Here is a 20881-nt window from a genome sequence, read left to right as displayed (position 1 = left end):
TACTGGCCTATTAGATAACTCAAGTTCAACCTTAGGTGAGGTTCTCTCAAATGGACTCTGAATCCATAAGACCTGGTCTGTCACCTTTTCCCCAGAAAATAAGAAAAAGGAAAAAGCAAACAAACAAAACAACAATCAGTATCCAGGCCTGGAAGATAACTTAGTCCTTTTTTTTTTTTTTTTTTTTTTTTTTTTGGTTTTGGGGTTTTTTTGTTTTGTTTTTTGTTTGTTTGTTTGTTTGTTTTTGTTTTTTTGTTGTTGTTGTTTTTTTTGAGACAGGGTTTCTCTGTGTAGCCCTGGCTGTCCTGGAACTCACTTTGTAGACCAGGCTGGCCTCGAACTCAGAAATCTGCCTGCCTCTGCCTTCCAAGTTCTGGAATTAAAGGCATGTGCCAACACCACCTGGCAGCTAACTTAGTCCTTAAGAGCAACTGCTGCTCTTGTAGAATCTGAGTTTGTTTCTTGGTAACCACAATTGTAATTTCAAGTCCAGGGTACCTAAGGCCCTTTTTTGGATCTGCAACTATCTGTACACACATAGTTCTGAGGCTATGCACGAAGATCATGGTGATTTCATTCCGTAAAATGGAGCCGATGTCTCAGTCACCTCTGCACATAGCTGTATGGAGAGCTAAGCTATTGCATACTTACTTAGAGTTGGAAGAACCCCAAAAGTATCTCCTTCCACCAGTCAAAGGTACCAGGATCAGCCACAAGGATTTCTTTCCCTATGTTCTTCCTTTTGGACAAGAGAAGTATTAAAACGCCACAGGCACAGGAGAGGACCATCTTCCTCAATGAAGAAATACATTCTACTTAATGAGGATCCTAGGCATTTTAAAATGTTTCAGGTAGCATCTCTGGTAAATGTACTAGTGAATATTTACTTAGTTGAACCACATAAAAAGGCATTTTTGTAGGGCAAAACCCACCACATATCAGCAACTTCATGAAGCTTAATCTATGCAAGCCATGTGTTAAACACATCCACTGGGCAGTGGAATTGTATCCTTTTGAGAAGAGAAGTTATCTTGATTCTCTAATGCGATAGTCCTCAATCTTCAATGAGCATCTTCTAAGCTGGAAGATTTGTAAAGGCACACCTCTTCGTAAGGGTGGTGGGTCGGGGCTGTGAATTTCTACTTCTATGAAACCCAAAGTGTTGCTAGTGTCAATTCCAGAATAACTTTTTGAAAACTGTCTCAATACATTATTGTTTCCTCGGTGAAGGGGTTCTTGTTTTATTATATACATCTTATAAACCAGTATGGAAAAGATGAGATGCCAATCTGAAAATTCCAAGGATGCTAGCTCTAAAAAACTCAAAAAGAAAACTACAAATGCACAATTGTCAAATCTCTAGCTATTAAAGTCAGGTAAATTAAAGAGTGTGCTGCTTTTAAATATTTAATAGATGAAGTGGAAAAAATAATAATAGCAATTGTTAAAGAAACAAGAGAGAAATTGGTGTTTTCATATTCTACATTGGGAGTTATAAATTACTAAAAACTGTTGAAAGGCTATTTGGCAACATGCATCAATATAGCCATACGACTTAGGCATTTGCTCAAACAATTCCTCTTCTAGATAATGATGGTAGACATCTTTTTTTATTATTTTTTTGTTTATTTTTTATTTTTTAAAGGTTTATTTATTATTATATGTAAGTACTGTTGCTGTCTTCAGATGTACCAGGAGAGGGCGTCAGATCTCATTACAGATGGTTGTGGGCCACCATGTGGATGCTGGGGTTTGAACTCAGGACCTTCTGAAGAGCAGTCAGTGCTCTTAACCACTGAACCATCTCTCCAGCCCGATGGTAGACATCTTTCTTATCACAGGAGACTTGTATATGAGTATGTGTCAAGGCACCATGTCTCATGCAAACTAAGAGTAAGCAACATCAGTATCCCGCACACAAGGCATAAAGACAGAACACTGAAAACCACAGAAAGGAGTATGTTAGGGCATGCTGTGAAATAGAAAGGCATGAGTAAAGATGGGAAGAACACTGCAGAAAACAAATGTACACATACTTGTTACAATTGAAAACTACAGAACTATGCACAACTGTGTCTGGCTTACACATGCTGATGCCATGAGCATCCCTAACATTCATGCAGAAGATCTGTCTATTAACTAGTAGACAAGCATCAGCAGAGGGTGCAAATTATCTGGTAAAATAGTGTATGTGAACACCTCTGAAAAAGATGAAGATGAAAGGGTAAGGTAAGACATGTTTCACAAGTGGATTGCTTTTATATATTCTCCCAATATTTTTATTTTAACTTACATAACTGAAGAACATCCAATGTCTTTAAGTTTAATTATATCCATACTGATTTGGAAGAAGATGGTTTTAGAATGATAGAATGCAATTGACAATATCACTGAGGATGATGAGCAGTCCTAACACAGTGAAAACCTTATCTTATGCTATAGTATAAATATTATATCTGATGACTTACGAATAACCAGTAACTATTTGTTAGATCCAGGGACTCAGAAATTTAGATTCAGTATGTGAAATTCCCATTTCTTCTGAGATGGCATCTACTTAGAGTAATTTAACTAAGGAGAAAAGATGAAGGGCAGGTAGATTTTCAAATGGCACTAATCCTTGTCCTCTCAACAAAGATACCCATTTTATAATTTAATAACAATGGAGATTAGATTCCAACCTGTGAAATGGGAGGAGGTAGCTGCAGGCATAATTTTTTTGCAACCTACTTTTAATAAGGGTTCAATCTCTCCTGTAACCCACCACTCAGCAGAGAAAGTGGTAGAGAAATGTTATTAGGATATGGGGGAAGTGGACCTGTTCAGCAAGTTTTTTTGAGGCAAGCTTCATCTTCTTTGGCAGCAGTTCCGTCCCAGTCCCATAGCAAACACCAAATATGATTCAGCAGCTGCAGACCCGTGCTCTAGCCAAGCAGACAACAGGCTCAAACTGGCAGCTACAGTCCAGTCCTTTCAGCAAGGAGACACCAGGCAGCTGTAGATCAATCCTGAAGGAACCCCAAGGTCACCAACCAGCCTAAGCTGAGGTTGCCGACAGAGGCTGCAAACCGCACAGGAATATCCTGAGCAGTTCTTGTATGAGGTTTTCTCAAATGTAGCCTTACCACATACAAGTTGAGCTCAACAATGCTATGTAAGGTGGACCAACACGTGCATGTTTTCAGTGAAAAATAGCAAAGCAGAGCAAACTAAACCAATGCTCAGTGCTCACCTTCCATGGTCTGATAGGGTCATATTTTATACTCCTTCATCAAGTGTCCTTTATGAGTCTGCTACATCAAAACATCCTTTCACCTGTCTCTGGTTCAGGAAAAGAGTCTTTCACATGTTTACTTTAGCAAGACATCCTTTCACCTGTCTGCCCCTTCAAAACATCATTTGACATAACTAACTTTCCAAAGAAACTAGAATTTCCCACTTCAGATAACAAACATTCAGCCCATTGCCACTGTCCTTCAAACATGCTCTAGATAACATAAAGTCATATTTAGAAACAGAGTTTCTGGAAAAAAAAATGCAGCTTCAAGGGCACTGTCTCCATGCAGCTTGACACTCGTCTTTTCTCTCAGACAGACACTCCAGAAGTGGCCTCTTCATGGCATTTAGACTGACTGATTTCTTCCCACCTTTGTGTCAGGAGTCAGTAGGCACCTGGCTTGCAGATAGTGAGTGATCTCACCCAAAAGGAGAATGGGAAACAAATATCCTGATGGGAGTTTAAGGAGTAAGAGAGTCTGGCACTATCAGAGAAACTGCAGGAGAAGCATGTTAGTATTCCTGAGGAAGAACAAAAATCATCTCACGAAAGACTAAAACTGTAAAGAAGAATCTTGTGTAACCGTCATACTCTTTCTCATTTTCCTTATGCAACTAAGATAGTAATCACAATATTTGACTATGCATGAAAGACATAATTTTACAATTACTTTTATGGTAAAAACAGCTCATTTCTCTTCCAGCTGTCTTATGAGGCCTCTGCCTACAAGCACTAAGAGGAAGCTTGAAATAATATGAAGATCATGGTGAGAAAATAAGCACAAGGAATTCTTTGCAATGTTCCTAATAAACTTTTAAGTTAATTTCCAGGCTAATAGGTTTAAGAAATCAATGTAAACTATTTAGCCCATGATTCAAGAATGAAACTCTATTTCTTTTATTTTCCTTCCCTTTAAAAAACAAATAAGCTGGAATTTCAAGGACTACAAAGAGCCTTCAGCAGCCAGGAGAAAGGGAAGTAGGCTTATAGTGTGATTAAGAGAATGTTTCCGGGGTACTGGTTAGTTCATATTGTTGTTCCACCTATAGGGTTGCAGATCCCTTTAGCTCCTTGGGTACTTTCTCTAGCTCCTCCATTGGGGGCCGTGTGACCCATCCAATAGCTGACTGTGATCATCCACTTCTGTGTTTGCTAGGCCCCGGCATAGTCTCACAAGAGACAGCTATATCTGGGGGTGGGTAGGTGATTGGGGGGGTGGGTATGGCGGACTTTTGGGATAGCATTGAAAATGTAAACGAGGAAAATACCTAATAAAAAAATTAAAAAAAAAAAAAGAGAATGTTTCCCCATAAGTGAAAGTGCTCACTGCAGTGTACTACGAAGCACAATTAAAGACACTCTTGCCCTCTTAGGAAGAAAACCTGATCCCAACCTGAGTTCTAATCAGCTCACCCAAGTGATCCTAATCTGCTTAGAACCTGCTTTGGGATTTTCTAACTTTATATGTAAGGGTTACTTACCTATTTATTTGAGATTTCTATTTTAGTTTCTATCCTATGTCTATCTCTGACAGACATTCTAGAAGCAGCTCTCTTCAGGGCATTTAGGCTGACTGATTTCTTCCCAGCTTTGAGTTGGGAGTCAGTAGACACCTGGCTTGCAGATAGTGTATGATCTCACCCAAAAGGAGAATGGGAAACAAATATCCTGATGGGAGGTTAAGGAGTAAGAGAGTCTGGCACTATCAGAGAAACTGCAGAAGCATGTTAGTATTCCAGAGGAAGACACATTCTGAGACCCAATGTGTCTCTTTCAGGAATCAAATGTAACACACAAATGAATAACCATTCTTCCTTCCTTCCTTCCTTCCTTCCTTCCTTCCTTCCTTCCTTCCTTCCTCCCTCCCTCTCTCCCTCCCTCCATTCTTCCTTCCTTCCTTCCTCCCTCCCTCCCTCCCTCCCTCCCTCCCTCCCTCCCTCCCTCCCTCCCTCCCTCCCTCCCTCCCTCCCTCCCTCCCTCCCTCCTTTCTTTCTTTCTTTCTTTCTTTCTTTCTTTCTTTCTTTCTTTCTTTCTTTCTCCCATTCACCTCTTCAGTACAAAGAGTATCCATGCCATCTCATATCTTTGTTCTCTTTGATGGGTACAAAGGATCAGTTCTGGAAGAACTTTGTTGAATATTTTCGCATGTGTGTGCAGTATGCATGCTTTTTGTGTGAGTGTGCAGAGGAATGTGGTAGACATTTATTTGTGAGCGTATGTGTGTACATACACTTCCTCAGCTTATCTTCAGGTTTTTATTCATTGAGTCCAAGTCTTTCAAGGGAACCTACTGCACATGAGAAACAAAGCCCATCTGCAGATTTAGTTTTAAGGCGTTAAGAAAATCTTGACATGTTTTATTTAAATGTAAACTAAGATCAAATGCTTCCAGTAGGGGCCACAAGGTTCACGAGGAATAAAAATTGTCCAGGACCAACCTTTATGTTTCTATATAAAATATCTTGGAACAAAGCATAAGTTTAACAAGTATTTCATGGTCAGAGACCGCTCTCAAATGTCTTCTTTTTCTCCATACCATCAAATTCCAGATCCACTCCATAGACAAATAAGCCTCTAGCCTGGGCAGTTTTAAAATCAGGTCAATTCAATCTAATTGAATTTAGTTAAATTATCCCTTAAAAGTACTTATTAAATCTTTTTGTATCCTAATTTTGGACAGTTTACTTTTAATAAGACTAAAAAATTAAACACACATATGTATACATATATATGTAATATAAGTATATAGGTATGCATACACACAGACATACTAAACATCTGTTCATTAAATACTGACTGACCGAATTTCTATGTACTCGTTTTAAAGAAAATTTATGAAAAATCTTTAGAGAAAAGTTAAAAAACTAAATTTTACTAATACAATGTCTTACTCTACCTTTACACACTTGGCACACAGGGTATTCACACCCATACACACTCACATACCTTTTTTTTTTTTTCTTATTGGAATCAGACACCACAGCTGCTGGTGCCTCAGGGGCTTTAAACATCAATCAGTTTCACAGCTGGAGGCAGAGTGATCTACAGCAATACAGCTTAAAGTGCTTCCTTTTCTGATATAATTTGATTCTTCCATTAGAGCACACATTTTCCTTTTTTTTTTTCCTTAAGCCAAAGCAAATGTTCACTGTCTATATCAGGGCAAGTAAACAGTTACCTTAAAGAGGCAGAGGACATTACTTTCTGGTTAAAATGCTGAGTGGAGAAGAAGCATCCAGGCATCCTGAGCTTCCTGCCTTTCCTTCTAGGATTTGCTTGTGCTCTCGGTCTCTAGGGTTTCCAGAGATCATGGATCTGATGGGCTTCTAGTAAAAACTGGAAGCTGAAATAAAGCAGATTGCAGAGTCCTTATTGAATCTGATCATGGGTTTCTAATAATGGGAAGTTTAATAGAAAATAGCAAGATGCTATAACTATCACTATCACATTTTTATTTCTTGGCCTGAAGTCTTAATCTTCAGTTTCTTCATCCCTTAGAAATATTTGCTGTGATCACAGCTTAAAATAAATCTAAACAGGATTGATGCTTCCACTTCAGAAAAGCAGATTGAAGCTAGTATTTTTTTTTTAATTAAGAGGTTTTTTAATTGTCATTTTAGAAAAGAAAACCGTCTGAATTTCATCAAACTGCTTAAACATCAGATAGTCATAGATAATTTTCTGTCAATGAAAATGCATGACTAAAGTTATGTTGAGAGTAGGTCAGAATCTGGCTGCTTTAGTTCTTCTCTAAAAAGTATGCTAGGCAGATTAATGTGTTTGCTTTCAGAGAAAAGCTGCCAAAAGCAAAAGTAAATACATTAAAAAAAAAAAAACCTAAATGAGAAGTTCCATTTCAACTTGATGCTTGCTGGCCTGCTTCATGGACTCTCTCCACTGCTTCATCCCAGTTGTCAGAAACACTGAGATCCATGACTATACTTCTCCACCATCTTTTCTCTTGCTTCTTTTGCATGAAACTATGAAAATAGTTGTATACTAAAATGTATAGTGAGGAAATGAGAAAATATTAAACCTAAGTGGATACCTGGAAATCTTTGGCAAAACAGTCTTATTTTATTTTATTTTATTTTATTTTTTCATCTCTGAATATATAGAAGTAGAGAATATGAGACCCAGGAAATGTAAACGATCAACTCAAGGATACATAAGTAGTTTTCTAGTTTTCTATTAAATTATAATTCTGTTTCAAGTTGTCCATCAGAATATACTGAACTGTACCAATTTGAACTTATTTGTTGAAAGCTTAGCCCTATAATGTGACTATATTCAGAGAAATATGTAAATAATTAATTAAGGTCAACATACGATCTGGTACAGTTGATGATCTTAAAAGAAGAGGGGAAGACACTGAGCCTTCTTACCAAGACAAAGGCAAGCAGCTATAAGGTAGAAGAAGAGCTTTCATCAAAAAATAAACCTCCGCCATCACTAGGACCTTGAATTATCTTCCTCCCAAACTGTAAGTAAATAGTTATCTCTTTGTCAAACTACCCAGAACTGACACATTTCCCACCAATTCTTAAATTCTATGATGGATGTTCAGATCTTATCTTTCTTACAAGGTGCACATCAGACATTGACTCTGGCATAGAACATAGAAGTGACCTGTTAAAAAAAAATGTTGAATGTTACCAAATTTTCTGTCTATGACCACTCCACTCTGCTCCCAGGAAAGCTTTTGGGATGGGGAACATTTAGAACAAGTCCAATAGATCTGATTGCCTGAAATTCTCCTACTATACCCTCTAACAATTTGGCTTTGTTTATTTATTTATTTATTACCTAAATGTCTTTTACATGACATTTAGAGTGAGGTATAAGACTTTACCACATCTCTTTTCATCCCATCTTAATTTTTTCATATTCTCTTCCTTTTTTCAGAGACTGTTGCATTAATTTTGTCAAAAATTCTAGAATCCAAGAAGCCAACTTTATCCCATTAGGACTAGGGTCCCTGAGCTTCTTCCTATCAACTTATCGTAGCCCATCTTCATTCCTTGTGTACAACCTATGGTCCACATAATATCTTTTAACTAGAGATATCACTTGTTTTTCAAAATATAATCTAAAATATTTGAATCGTGTTGGAATTTTGGTGGAGATTTTATTGAATCTAGATTTCTTTTGGTAGAACGGCCATGTTTACCATGTTAATCTTACCAATCCATGATCATGGGATATCTCTCCATTTTCTGAAGTCTTCTTTGATTTCTTTCTTGAATACTTGATGTTCTTGTCATGCAGACCTTTCACTTGTTTGGTTATCATTACACAAAGGTATTTTATACTATTTTTAAACTATTGTGAAGTGTGCTGTCTCCCTATTTTCCTTCTCAGCCTGTTTATAATTTGTATAAAGAAAGGCTACTGATTTGTGAGAGTTAATTTTATATTCAGCCACTTTGCTGAAGTTGTTTATCAGCTTTAGAAGTTCTCTGGTAGAAATTTTGTGGTTGCTTATGTATACTATATCATCTGCAAATAGTGATACCTTGACTTTTTCTTTGCCAAATTTTATCCCCTTACTCTCCTTTTGTTGTCATATTGCTTTAGCTAGAACTTTGCGTACTATTTTGAATAGATATAGGGAGAGTGGATATCCCTGTTCCTGATTTTAGTGGGATTGCTTCAATATCTCTCCATTTAATTTGATATTGGCTGTTGGTTTGTTCTTTATTGGCTTTATTATGTTTAGGTATGTGACTTGAATTCCTGATCTCTCCAATATGTTTAACATGAAGAAGAGTTGTATTTTTTTCAGAATTAGATGCTTTTTTAGCATCTAATGAGATAGTTATGTTAACGTATTTCAAATGTCTCAAAATTGGAAAATTTAGACAAAAAATTATATAATATTCTCATGCATTATACAAGTAAAAGACTCAATTTTTCATAGAATTTTTGTTATTGAGTAATATAGAGAAACAGAGTATCCTGTAGATAAATGAATAATTAAACCTATAAAACCTCTGATCAACAAATATTTGTTACAAATACATAATAAAATATAAAGGAAGAAAACAACATATTGTCATTTTTGCATCCAGGAATGATAGAATTACCTCAAGTGAATTACTTAACTTTAACATTAAGAAATGATAAATAAGATTGAAAATTTAAGAATAAGTAATACAATGCAACTCAAATTACAAATTTATTAAAGGTGATAAACATAGACACTGCAACATTTAAGCAAAATATAACAATTTTAAATTGCTGTTTAAAAAATCTCCTTTTATTTCCACATCATTGACTAAAATCTCTTTGATATTGTCCATAAGTCAATGGTGGCAATTGGATATAGGTGACTACGTCTTTATAGGATAGTGATGCCCATGTAATTTATATCCAGAATGAAATAATTCAATCATCCTAGAGCTCACTTTCATTTTCATCAATAGAACTTCCAGTAATATGAATTCATAAGATTCAGTTCAAAGTTCTAAAAAAATGTGTATGAAGTGTCTTTCATACAAAATATATAAAAGAATGAGTTTCTATAACTAATAGCTGACTTGACATTGAAAAACTTGTTTCTTTTACAATATTTATACATTTTTGTATTAGACCTCATATACAAATTCAAATCATAGCACAATCTCTGCAATGTCAGGTTTGCATTACTAGGTTTATATTGTCTTAAAATGCCAAAACCACTTGGGGAATATGGCTTTATTTCAGCTGACTTTTGCAGTCCATCATGAAGGAAAGTTGGTGCAAGAACTCAAAAGCAAGAAACTGGAGGCCGCAACTGAAGCAGAGACTATGATAGAGTCTTGCTAATTGGGCATACACCTGATTGCTGCTTCAACCTATATTTTATATATCCCAGGACCAATTGCTTAGGGTTGGCACCATTCTACTTATCTGGGCCTTCCTATATTAATTATCATCTAAAATAAATGCCCTGCAGAGTTATATAAAGAATAATCATATGAAGGAATTGTCCTAGTTGAAATTCCCCCTGACAAGACATTTAAGTTTGGGTCATTTTGACAAACAAACAAAAGAGCAAAACTTATCCTCTGTCAATTTGACACACAGATATCTTTTCATAAATCCAAGCCTATTCTCTTTTGTTCATCCCCATTTTTCATATTAGTATTTTAATAACATAATGTAGACATTATAACACTTAGTTTCACAGTCTTTGTGATCAGTACCTTTATTTTTTCTCTTTTAAATTGTCAAATATTAACTTTAAAATTTTTTTTCTTTTATTCCATTCATTTACATCTCAAATGATATCTCACTTCCTGGTTACCCCTCCACCATCCCCTATCTCACATTTGCCCTCCCCCCTCCCTTTTGCCTGTATAAATCCAAGCTATGTTTAAAAACCCAATGTCCCTTTACATATTCAGAATGTCTCAATGTTAAACCCGTGCAAAAAAATATAGTTTCTTCTTTAAAAGATAGAGATATGACACAGTCATAATCATAATGAATCCAAAATCTAACCGTGTAATGGTTTATATCTATCATCTGCAACTCTGGTTCTTCCTTTCTCGATAATACCCAGACAACTATACTTTGCCATTCAGAAAATACTGTTCATCTCCCAAGTATAGGCAGCTCTATCCACAGCTTCTGCCATTCCTTGTGGTCTTCGCCTGATCATTGTTTATCAGATATGTTGGGACTTTCACTGCATCTCAGGATGTCCCCAACAAAATCCACCATTGGCTGTTCTTCAGATGTTTCATCCAGGTAGGACATGTGTTTCCTATATTTCTTTATCTAAGATGGAAACTTGTGTGCCTTTTCCTAAGTCTACAAATTAAATATTTTAGGAACTGTCTTTTTAAAATAGATGAGTCACTTACAAAGTTGACCCTCTCTAAAATATTATCTCAAATTCTCCAAAATATCTTTAAAATTAACATTGTTCCATTATTGCATTCTATAGTGGAAGGACTGGAGGAGCTGAAGGGTTTTGCAACCCCATAGGAAAAACAATATCAACTAATTGTATGACCCTGAGCTTCCAGGGATTAAACTTCCTCCCAAAGAGTATCCATGGCTCTAGACACATATGTAGATGAGGATGGCCTTATCTGACATCAGTGGGAAGAGAGGACCTCGGTCCTGTGGAAGCCTAATGCCCAGAGTAGGGGGATGCAAGAGGACTGAGGCAGAAGTGAGTGAGTTTGTGGAAGAACACCCTCATAGTGGCAAAGGGGAGGGAGAGAGGGGAATGGGGTAGGGGTTGTGGAGGGGTAAGCAAACGGGAGATATCATTGTAAATGAATAAAATGTTTGATAATAAATAAAAAATTTAAAAATAAAAAAAATGGGGTACAGAGCTAAATAGTGAATTTTCAACTGAGGAACATCTAATGATGAGAAGCACCTAAAGAAATGTTCAGCATCCTTAGTCATAGGGAAATGCAAATCAAAACAACACTAAAATCCCACCTCACACCAGTCAGAGTGGTTAAAATAAAAAATTCAGGTGACAGTATATGCTAGTAAGGATGTGGAGAAAGAGGAACACTCCTCTATTGTTGATGGGATTACAAACTGGTACAACTGCTCTGGAAATCAGTCTGGCAGTTTCTCAGAAAATTGGACATAGTATTATCTGAGGACCCAGCTACACCACACTTTGGCATATATACCAAAACATTCTCCAACATATAACAAGGACACATGCTCCACTATGTTCATATGCTTATAAATAAGCAGCTTTATTTATAATAGCCAGAAGCTGTGAAGACCCATGTCTTTCAACAGAGGAATGCATACAGAAAATCTGGTACATTTACACAATAGAGTACTATTTAGCTATTAGAAACAATGACTTCATGAAATTCTTAGGCAAATGGATAGAACTAGAAAATATCCTGAGTGAGATAATCCAATCACAAAAGAACACGCATAGTATGTACTCACTAATCAGTGGTTATTAGCCCAAAATCTCAGAATACCCAAGATACAATTCACAGACCACATGAAGCTCAAAGAAGAAGGAAGAACCAAGTGTAGGTACTTTGGTCCTTCTTAGAAAGGGAAACAAATACTCATGAGAGCAAATACAAAGACAAAATGCAGAGCAGAGACTGAAGGAAAAGCCATCCAGAGACTACCCCACCTGGGGATCTATCCCATATACAGTCACCAAACCCAGACACTGTTGTGGATGCTGAGAAGTGCTTGCTGACAGGAGCCTGATAAAGCTGTCTCCCGAGAGGCTTTGCCAGAGCCTGACAAATACAGAGGAGGATGCTTGCAGTCAACCATTGGATTGAGCATGGGGTCCCCAGTGGAGGAGTTAGAGAAAGGACTGAAGGAGTAGAAGGGGTTTGCAACCCCATAGGAAGAACAACAATATTAATCAACCCCCAGAGCACCTAGGAACTGAACCACTAACCAAGGAATACACAAAGAGGGACCCATGGCTCCAGCTGCAAATGTAGCAGAGGATAGCCTTGTTGAGCTTCAATTGGAGGAGAGGTCCTTGGTCCTATGAAAGCCTGATGCCCCAGTGTAGGGAAATGCAAGGGCAGGGAGGTGGGAGTGAGTGGGTAGGTGGAGGAACACCCTCATAGAATCAGGGGGAGGGCGGCCGGATAGGAGGTTTCATGGGGGTGGAAACTGGGAAAGGGGATGACATTTGAAATTTAAATAAAGAAAATATCCAATAAAAAAAGAAAAATAAATATCATGAAATTTGCAGTTAAGTACATGGAACTAGAAAATATGCCGATTGACGTAACCCAGATCCAGAAAGACACCCATGGTTTGTATTCATTTATAAGTGCATATTAACCATAAAGCACAGGATACACATTCTACAATCCACAGAAACTAAATTACAAGGAAGACAGAAGGTTCTTGAATCTAACTCAGAAGGGGAAATAAATAAATAAATTGATTAAAAAAAGAAAACAGGAACTGTTTCTGCTGAATGCAAGAAACACACTTCTCCTTCAGGAAGCAAGCAGGCCTAACTATCATAATAACTGATGAAAATAAGCTTTAAACCATAATTAATCAGAAGATTAGGGAAGGATGCTACATACTCATTGAAGAATAAAATATAACCAAAGATATTAGAATTCTAAATGTTTATGCACCAAACATAAAGGCATCTGACTTCAGAAAATGAAACAACTACAGCTAAATCACATATGGCCCTAACACTGTGTTCGTGAATGACTTCATTTCTCAGGGTCATAGACAGGTTACCCAGAAACAATAAACAGAAATATTGAAATTAAATAATACCACAATCAAATGGAACTAACATACATCTACAGAATATTCAACTCAATAATGAAGGATTACTTTCTTTGCAGAAAGCCTTGGAACTTTATCCAAAATTAACTACAAATTAGGAAAGAAAGCAGTCTTGACATATATAGGAAAATTGAAATAATACCTTCCATCTATCTGACCATCATGGATTACAGTTGGATGGCAACAAGAATACAAATGACAAAAAATATACTAAGTCATGAGAGCTAAATGACCCTCTACTGAATGAAAACCGGGTCAGGACAAGGATCAAGAAAGAAATTGATATTAAAATATAGTTAGAATCTGTAGAACACAATGAAGAAACTTATAAAGGGGAAGTCCATAGCACTAAGTTTCTACATCACAAATCTGAAAACATTATTTATAAATAACTTAAAGATATATGTTGATCTAGAAAAACAAAAGAAGCCATATCCAAAAAGAATAAATGAGGAGAAATAATTAAATTCATAGCTAAAATGAATGATATAGCAATATCAACAAGCCTTCAATTCAAAAAAATCAATGAAATTAATTTTGTTCTTTAGAGATCAACAATACTGACAAATATTTAACAAAATCATCTAAAAGAGAGTGAAAAGATATCCAATCTAATTGGAGATGAATGGAAGTGAATACAGCCGGCATAGCAGAATTTCAAGAATTATAACAACACCTTTTATTACTCTGTATTCCCCAAAAGTAAGGAAAGAAATAAATTAATTTCTTAATATAAATGGCTTACCAATGTTAAATCAATATGAAATAAACAATTTAAACAAATGTATAACCTCCCGAAAAGAAGAAGCAGTAATTAAAATCTCCCAACAATTAGAAGCCCAGAGCCATATGGATTTTGTACAGAAATCTATCAGACTTTCATGGAAAACCTAATGCCAACATGTGCTGCAGTCTCTGAACCACAGAGACAAGAACAACGCGGACACCAAGGCAGGTTCACACAGCAACTTCTTTACTTGCAGCTTTTTCACTTCCAGCTCTCTTCCCCAGCAGCTTCTTCTCCCTGTCCTTCTTGCAGCAAGGGCTAAATTCCTATGCTCATAGTGACTGACCTCATCTCGCTCCACACCACCTCATCCAATCAGAATCACACACACTCCAGGCATGAGCTCAGGTTGGTCACAGATAGGCTGACAGATCCGGATCATGAGGAATAGTCTAACTTGGCAGGCAGCTTCACTGTGCATGTTCGGGCAAGGCAGTAAACATGTGGGGTTCATGGGGCCTGGCAAAGGGCCAGGGCACCATCTTGGCCCATGCAGCCACACCTGCTTCCTGAATCTCCCCCTTTTTGTTTTATTAGTAGCTCTGGGATCAACATTGTCTTAGGTCACCCCCATCCGTGCCATATCCTTACCCATCATGGGAGTGACAAACTCACTTTCGCCATCCTGTCTTAGGTTGGCATGTGCACATGAGGGTCTTACCTGTCATTGATTACTGATCCAGCATGTTGAGCCAACATTGGGGGGATGTTCCTGCTTCCAAGGCTGCCATAGCCTGCACTAAGGCTCGTTTATCAGCCCTGTGCCACCTTCACATACGTGCCATCCACCATAGAATTCCTCCACACACAACAAATGGCCATCCCTCCCCAATTTTTTAAGAATTCCACAGTTCCCTGGATGATCTACAGCCATTGCTTTGCAGTTGCAATCTCTACATGGGTGTTGTTCACGTCAACAATCGATGCTCACAATTTCTTCGTCTTTGTGTCAAGATCATGATTCCAATTTCCTAGCAGCATCACACCAATTGCACACTACAGATTTGCAGCTCTGGAAAAATTCTGATACTGAACAGATGTTACACACATTCCTGACATATGAGTAATGCAGGAAGCAAATACTAACTGCTCCAAAATATTTATCTTTTCCTGCAACCAATCCACTCTTTGGTTAACCCTAAGAATACCAGCTTTCAAATTTGTATTCCAGTGAAGCCAAAGCCCCAATTTCCTCTTTTCAGTCCCCTTGAAAGGAAGCTAACATGGTGACTAGGCAAAAGCAAAATTTGAGAAATTCTATCTCCATGGGAAATGGCAAACACCCCTCTGGGGGAGAAAACCATGATCTTAACCTCTCCCTCATAGTCAGGATCAATGACACCAGGATGGATAATTAATCCCTTAATGGCTGCTGAACTACGTCCTAATAAGAGACCAACGGTGTTTTTAGGCAAAGAACCCTTAAAGTCTGAAGAAATCATCTGCACACCCATTTCTGGGGTTAATAAGAGTCTGGTGGTGGCACAGATGTCCAGTCCTGCACTTCCTGTTGTAACTCTTCTGGGGACGTCCGTAGACGATTGCGCCGGGGAATGTGTTGAAGGTCTGGCCATGGTGTGGGAATCTGCTGCATGGCCCCATATGTTTGTGGGCCTGAGGCTGTGGACCCCGCACTCCATTTTTTGGCCTAGCACCTGTGAAGTGAGAAGTTAGGGGGAGACCATCTACATCCCACTTGTATTGACATTCTCCGGCCCAATGATTTCCTTTGCGACAGCGAGGACATAACTTGGGCTGCCACATGCCTGTCTGAATTTCCTGTCTTCCTTTATTAGGACAGTCTCGCTTGAAATGACCTGGCTGTCTGCAAGAGAAGCATCCCTCCTGGGTTCCCCCCTGCCATCCACACTGATGAGAAGTCTGCCTTTGAGCCTGAACTATGGCTGCTGCTAACCCCTGGTTGGTTAGTGGAGTGTCCACCACATCTCGGCAAACCTTTACATACATCCAGCGATTTGCTCTTGTAAGGGCATATGGTGTCTCTCCAGGGTTTATTGGCCTGCTCATAGGCTAATTGCTTGACCAGTGGTTTTGCAGCATCAACATCCAGAAATACTCTCCTGGCTGTCTCCACTAGTCATGCTAGGAAGTCTGAAAACTTCTCATTGGGCCCCTGTATCACCCTAGACAAGCTGGCCCCAAGGTCTCCAGTGCCTGATAGCATCTTCCAAGCTCTAAGAGCACAGTTATTAATCTGCTCATAAACCTGTATAGGATAACTTGTTTGATTGTTGCCAAAATTCCCTTGCCCCATTAACATGTCTACATTCCAGGCTGCATTGGGGAGTCCAGCGGCAGCATTAGCCACAATTTGCTCAATGGCATGCTCAATATAAGCAGCCTTCCATGTTAAATAACCTCCTCCCGAAAGAACGGCCTTGCAGGGATTCTGCCAATCAAATGGCATCATACAGTACCACTGTAGGGACTCAACCTGAGTTATGGTAAAGGCAGCCTGGACCCCATAAGTCGAAACTGACTCTTTACAACCTTCCAATCCAGGGGTTCATGATACCATTGCCCCTGTTGGTCCTGAAATACTGGGAAGGCTCCCGCAACAGTGGGTACATTTTTTCCAGACTTTTGCATTAAGACTACACTTTTCCCTTTTGTCTCCCTCATCTTTATAGGTGAGAGAAGGCAACGGAGGGGCTGATGGTTTGGGCAGCCTACCACACCTCAAACCCCAGTGGGATATCCGACTACAGATGTCACTGTCATTATCAGTCCCGTCGCTGTCACTAGTTGACCCTTCAGAGCTAGATTCCTTCTTCTCTTTCTTATCTTTGGTTTGTTGTCTAAGCTGTTTAGGTTTTCGGTGGCGGCTAGCCTGAGAAGCAATCTCCTTAGCCTCCTCAAGCACTGCCACTCCTTCCTCTATTTCAGCATTGTACTTTCCACTGGTGTCCCTTAAGCACGCCCTGACCAAGTTCCAGATGGCTAACATTTTTACTTTCATATTTTCGTCGCAGTTGAACCCATGTTGCTGAAATTCCCTTTGTCTCTATTCCTGAGAATATTAATGTTTCCTCCCTTTTTTTCCAGGGATCCTGACTTTACTTACCGCTGCTTACCAAAATTTCCTTACTGCTGCTTACCAAAATTTCCTTACTGCTGCTTACCAAAATTTCCTAAGGCCTGTACTTTCTTTACTTACCATTGCCGACCAATGCGATGAGTTCCCCGTAAGGGCCACCACTTGCCACAGTCTCCGACTCACAGAGACAAGAACGACAAGGACACCAAGGCGGGTTCAGGCAGCAGCTTCTTTACTTTCAGCTTTTTCACTTCCAGCTCTCTTCCCCAGCAGCTTCTTCTCCCTGTCCTTCTTGCAGCAGGGGCTAAACTCCTATACTCACAGTGACTGACATCATCTCACTCCACACCACCTCATCCAATCAGAATCACACACGCTCCAGGCATGAGCTCAGGTTGGTCACAGATAGGCTGACAGATCTGGATCATGAGGAATAATCTAACTTGGCAGGCAGCTTCACTGTGGGGTTCACGGGGCCTGGCAATGGGCCAGGGTGCCATCTTGGCCGCACCTGCTTCCCGCAAACATGTCTCAAATTATTCCACAAAATAGAAACTTAAGGAACATTTCCATATTATGGTTAAAAGTTATTATTACCCTGATACTATGACACAGAAAGACTCAATAAAATATTTCAGACTGATATCCATTAGGCACAAAAATGCAAACAAGGACATGCTCTCTCACACACACACACTAAAATTCTTGCAAAATAAATTCAAGAACACATGCAAAAGATCATCCATTATGATCTTCATCATAGATATGCAGGCATATTTTAACATGTATAGATCAATAAATATGGTCTACAACATTAAAACACTAACAGACAACGTCACATAATTATTTCATCAGATACAAAAAAGGCTTTCAACAGTATCCAGTAAATGTCCTAGTGTTTAGAGATATAAGAAAATCTCAATGTAATTCAGCAATGTCACAGTCAATTGTGATCTTAAGAGAGAAAACAAAATACTTCTGCTAAAATCAGAAACAAGAAAAGTATGTTCAGATTCTAAAGACCTAACCAATATTGTACTTGAAATCTTAGTGGAACAATTAGATAAGTAATGATAGCAAATGTATAAAAATAGAAATGGGAGAAGTAAAAAAATATATATATTAATGTTTTGGTTATATTACTTTATATATAAAATATCCCAAATATTCCACTAGGAATCTTCTACAACTTATAAACACTTTAAGCAGTGTAGTAAAATATAAAACTAACACATAAAAATCAGTAAACTTATATAAAAATGACAAATGTACTGAGAAAAAAATTGAGGAAACAGGTGAATGGTGCCTGTGGTACCCTGAGCTCCGATTTACTCTTCCAGCTCTAGGAGCCTTGAAGAGCATCCCACCTCCCTGTGGATACCTTCAGGGGAGGCTCCCAAAACTAACCACCTGGGAATCCATTGCAGTTGGATCTTCCTGAAAGCCCATCTGAGTCTGACTAGGACACAACCTGCGGAGTAAGGTCCACCTACAACACAGACTGTAGAGTGGGGTCTGTCTGAGGCACAGCCAACAGAGTAGAATATCTCAACCTCTGTTGTCTAGTCCACAGCTCTCCCCACCATCAGGATCATCCAGCCAACACCAGGGAAAATCATCCTAAAGGATAGCATAAGAACACAATCAACAACAAGACCCAGAACAATATGGAATGACTAGAGCCCTGCTATCCCGCTACAACAAACTCTAGATATCCTAATGAAACTGAAGCACAAGACGAGAGTTTTTAAATCCAGTCTTATAAAGATGACAGAGGCCTTTAATGAGGACTGGATAAATCCCAGAAGGATCTACAATAAAATACATCCATCCCATAATCAGCCACCAAACCCAGACATTATTGCATATGCCAGAAAGATTTTGCTGAAGGGACCCTGTTATAGCTGTCTCTTGTGAGGCTATGCTAGGGCTTGGCAAACACAGAAGTGGATGCTCACAGCCAGCTATTGGATGGAACACAGGGTCCCCAATAGAGGAGCTAGAGAAAGCACCCAAGGAGCTGAAGGGGTCTGCAACCCTATAGGTGGAACAACAATATGAACTAACCTGTACCCCCAGAGCTCATATCTCTAGCTGCATATGTAGCAGAAGATGGCCTAGTCAGCCATCATTGAGAAGAGAGGCCCCTTGGTCTTGCAAACTTTATATGCCCCAGTACAGGGGAATGCCAGGGCCAAAAAATGGGAGTGGGTGGGTAGGGGAGCAGGGTGGAGGGAGGGTATAGGGAACTTTCGGGATAGCATTTGAAATGTATAAAAAGAAAATATCTAATAATAAATGAATAAAATAAAAAAATAAAAAAAATACAAGCAGGTAGAGGAATTAAAAGAGAAAGCAAATAAATGTAAAGAAATGCAGGAAAATACAATCAAACAGGTGAAGGCTATGAATAAAACTGTTCAATAACTCGAAAGGAAAGTGGAAGCAATGGTGAAAACAAAAACTGAGGATATTCTGGAGATGGACTTGCTGGTCTTGTTCAACCTTTGTGAGGACAGAATTACAGGGTTTCAGCCCCTGGCACATGGCCAGTGGGTGTGGTCTCCAAGAGTGTTGGTGGTTGCCTGGGCGTAGGGTTCCTTTGTATACTAATGTACATATTCTATATTTCTCCTTTAAGGAATGTCCTCCCTGTTAATATTAATGAGCCCATGATAATCTGAGACAGCATGAGTTCAGAAGGTGAAGGTGTGGCTAATGTCTCAGCAATATGGTAGATGCTGGGATTGTCAGCACAGCCCATAAGGCTGTGAAAAAGAGCTCTAAAAATGTGAGTTCAAAAAATATAACTTCACACTTATGCAAAAAATAAGAATGCAATATGAATTATATGAGGGGCTTCATAAATCTAAAGAAACAGGCAGCTATACTATGAGCCAACTTGTCAGAAAGATAACAAGGAAGGAAATAAAGAGATTTAAGGAGTGGGGATTGCATGACATCCCACCCAGATAACTTTGTTTGTTTGTTTCTTTGTTTGCTTATGCTTACAAACACAGACAAATTCCTGCATTTAGGATCAGTCTGAGACAGAGCAAGGTTAGGCCAAGGTGTCATAGAAATGGTAATTTCAGGATTTAAGGACAGGGTCCCACTCAGCTATCCTAGCATCTGTGCTTAACAGAGGAAGGCAATTCTCTGAATTATTTTACCAAATTAAAAGAAAAGTATGCTTGTGTTTCCTAAGAATAAAGAGGCTGAGGTCACAGGATGCTGATCTTCCATAATCAAAAGTAAACCTGAGGTAAATGACTGGGTAGATACGGAAAAAGAAAACAAAAACAAAAAGCCCAGACTTATGATCTGCAGAGATGAGCTATCCAGAAAAATGTTTTAGAATAACAAGAAAGAACTACTTAGAGAACTTTCTCAAACAGAAAATAAAGAATGAGCCATCTAGAGATGTCCAGAAAAGCGTACCAGAGAGAAAAAATACAGAACAGAGCAAAAGCAGACGGGAAAGCTGTACCCA

At 38.6% G+C, this 20881-nt stretch overlaps 1 long non-coding RNA gene across 2 annotated transcripts in view; it reads right to left on the bottom strand.

Moving 5' to 3' along the window:
- Positions 1-17673, bottom strand: part of Gm38450 — a 55401-nt gene extending 37728 nt beyond the window's left edge. For both annotated transcript variants that reach the window (XR_390439.3, XR_390438.2), the window contains exons 1-2: positions 17509-17673; positions 6456-6620 (exon numbers count right to left, since the gene is read on the bottom strand). This is a non-coding gene — a long non-coding RNA (predicted gene, 38450). The remainder of the gene's footprint in view (positions 1-6455; positions 6621-17508) is intronic.
- Positions 17674-20881: the final 3208 nt, after the last annotated feature.

Source organism: Mus musculus, chromosome 4 (assembly GCF_000001635.26).
Source record: "Mus musculus strain C57BL/6J chromosome 4, GRCm38.p6 C57BL/6J".
Classification (NCBI taxonomy): Eukaryota; Metazoa; Chordata; class Mammalia; order Rodentia; family Muridae; genus Mus; species Mus musculus.
This window is presented reverse-complemented; position numbering and strand designations above follow the sequence as displayed.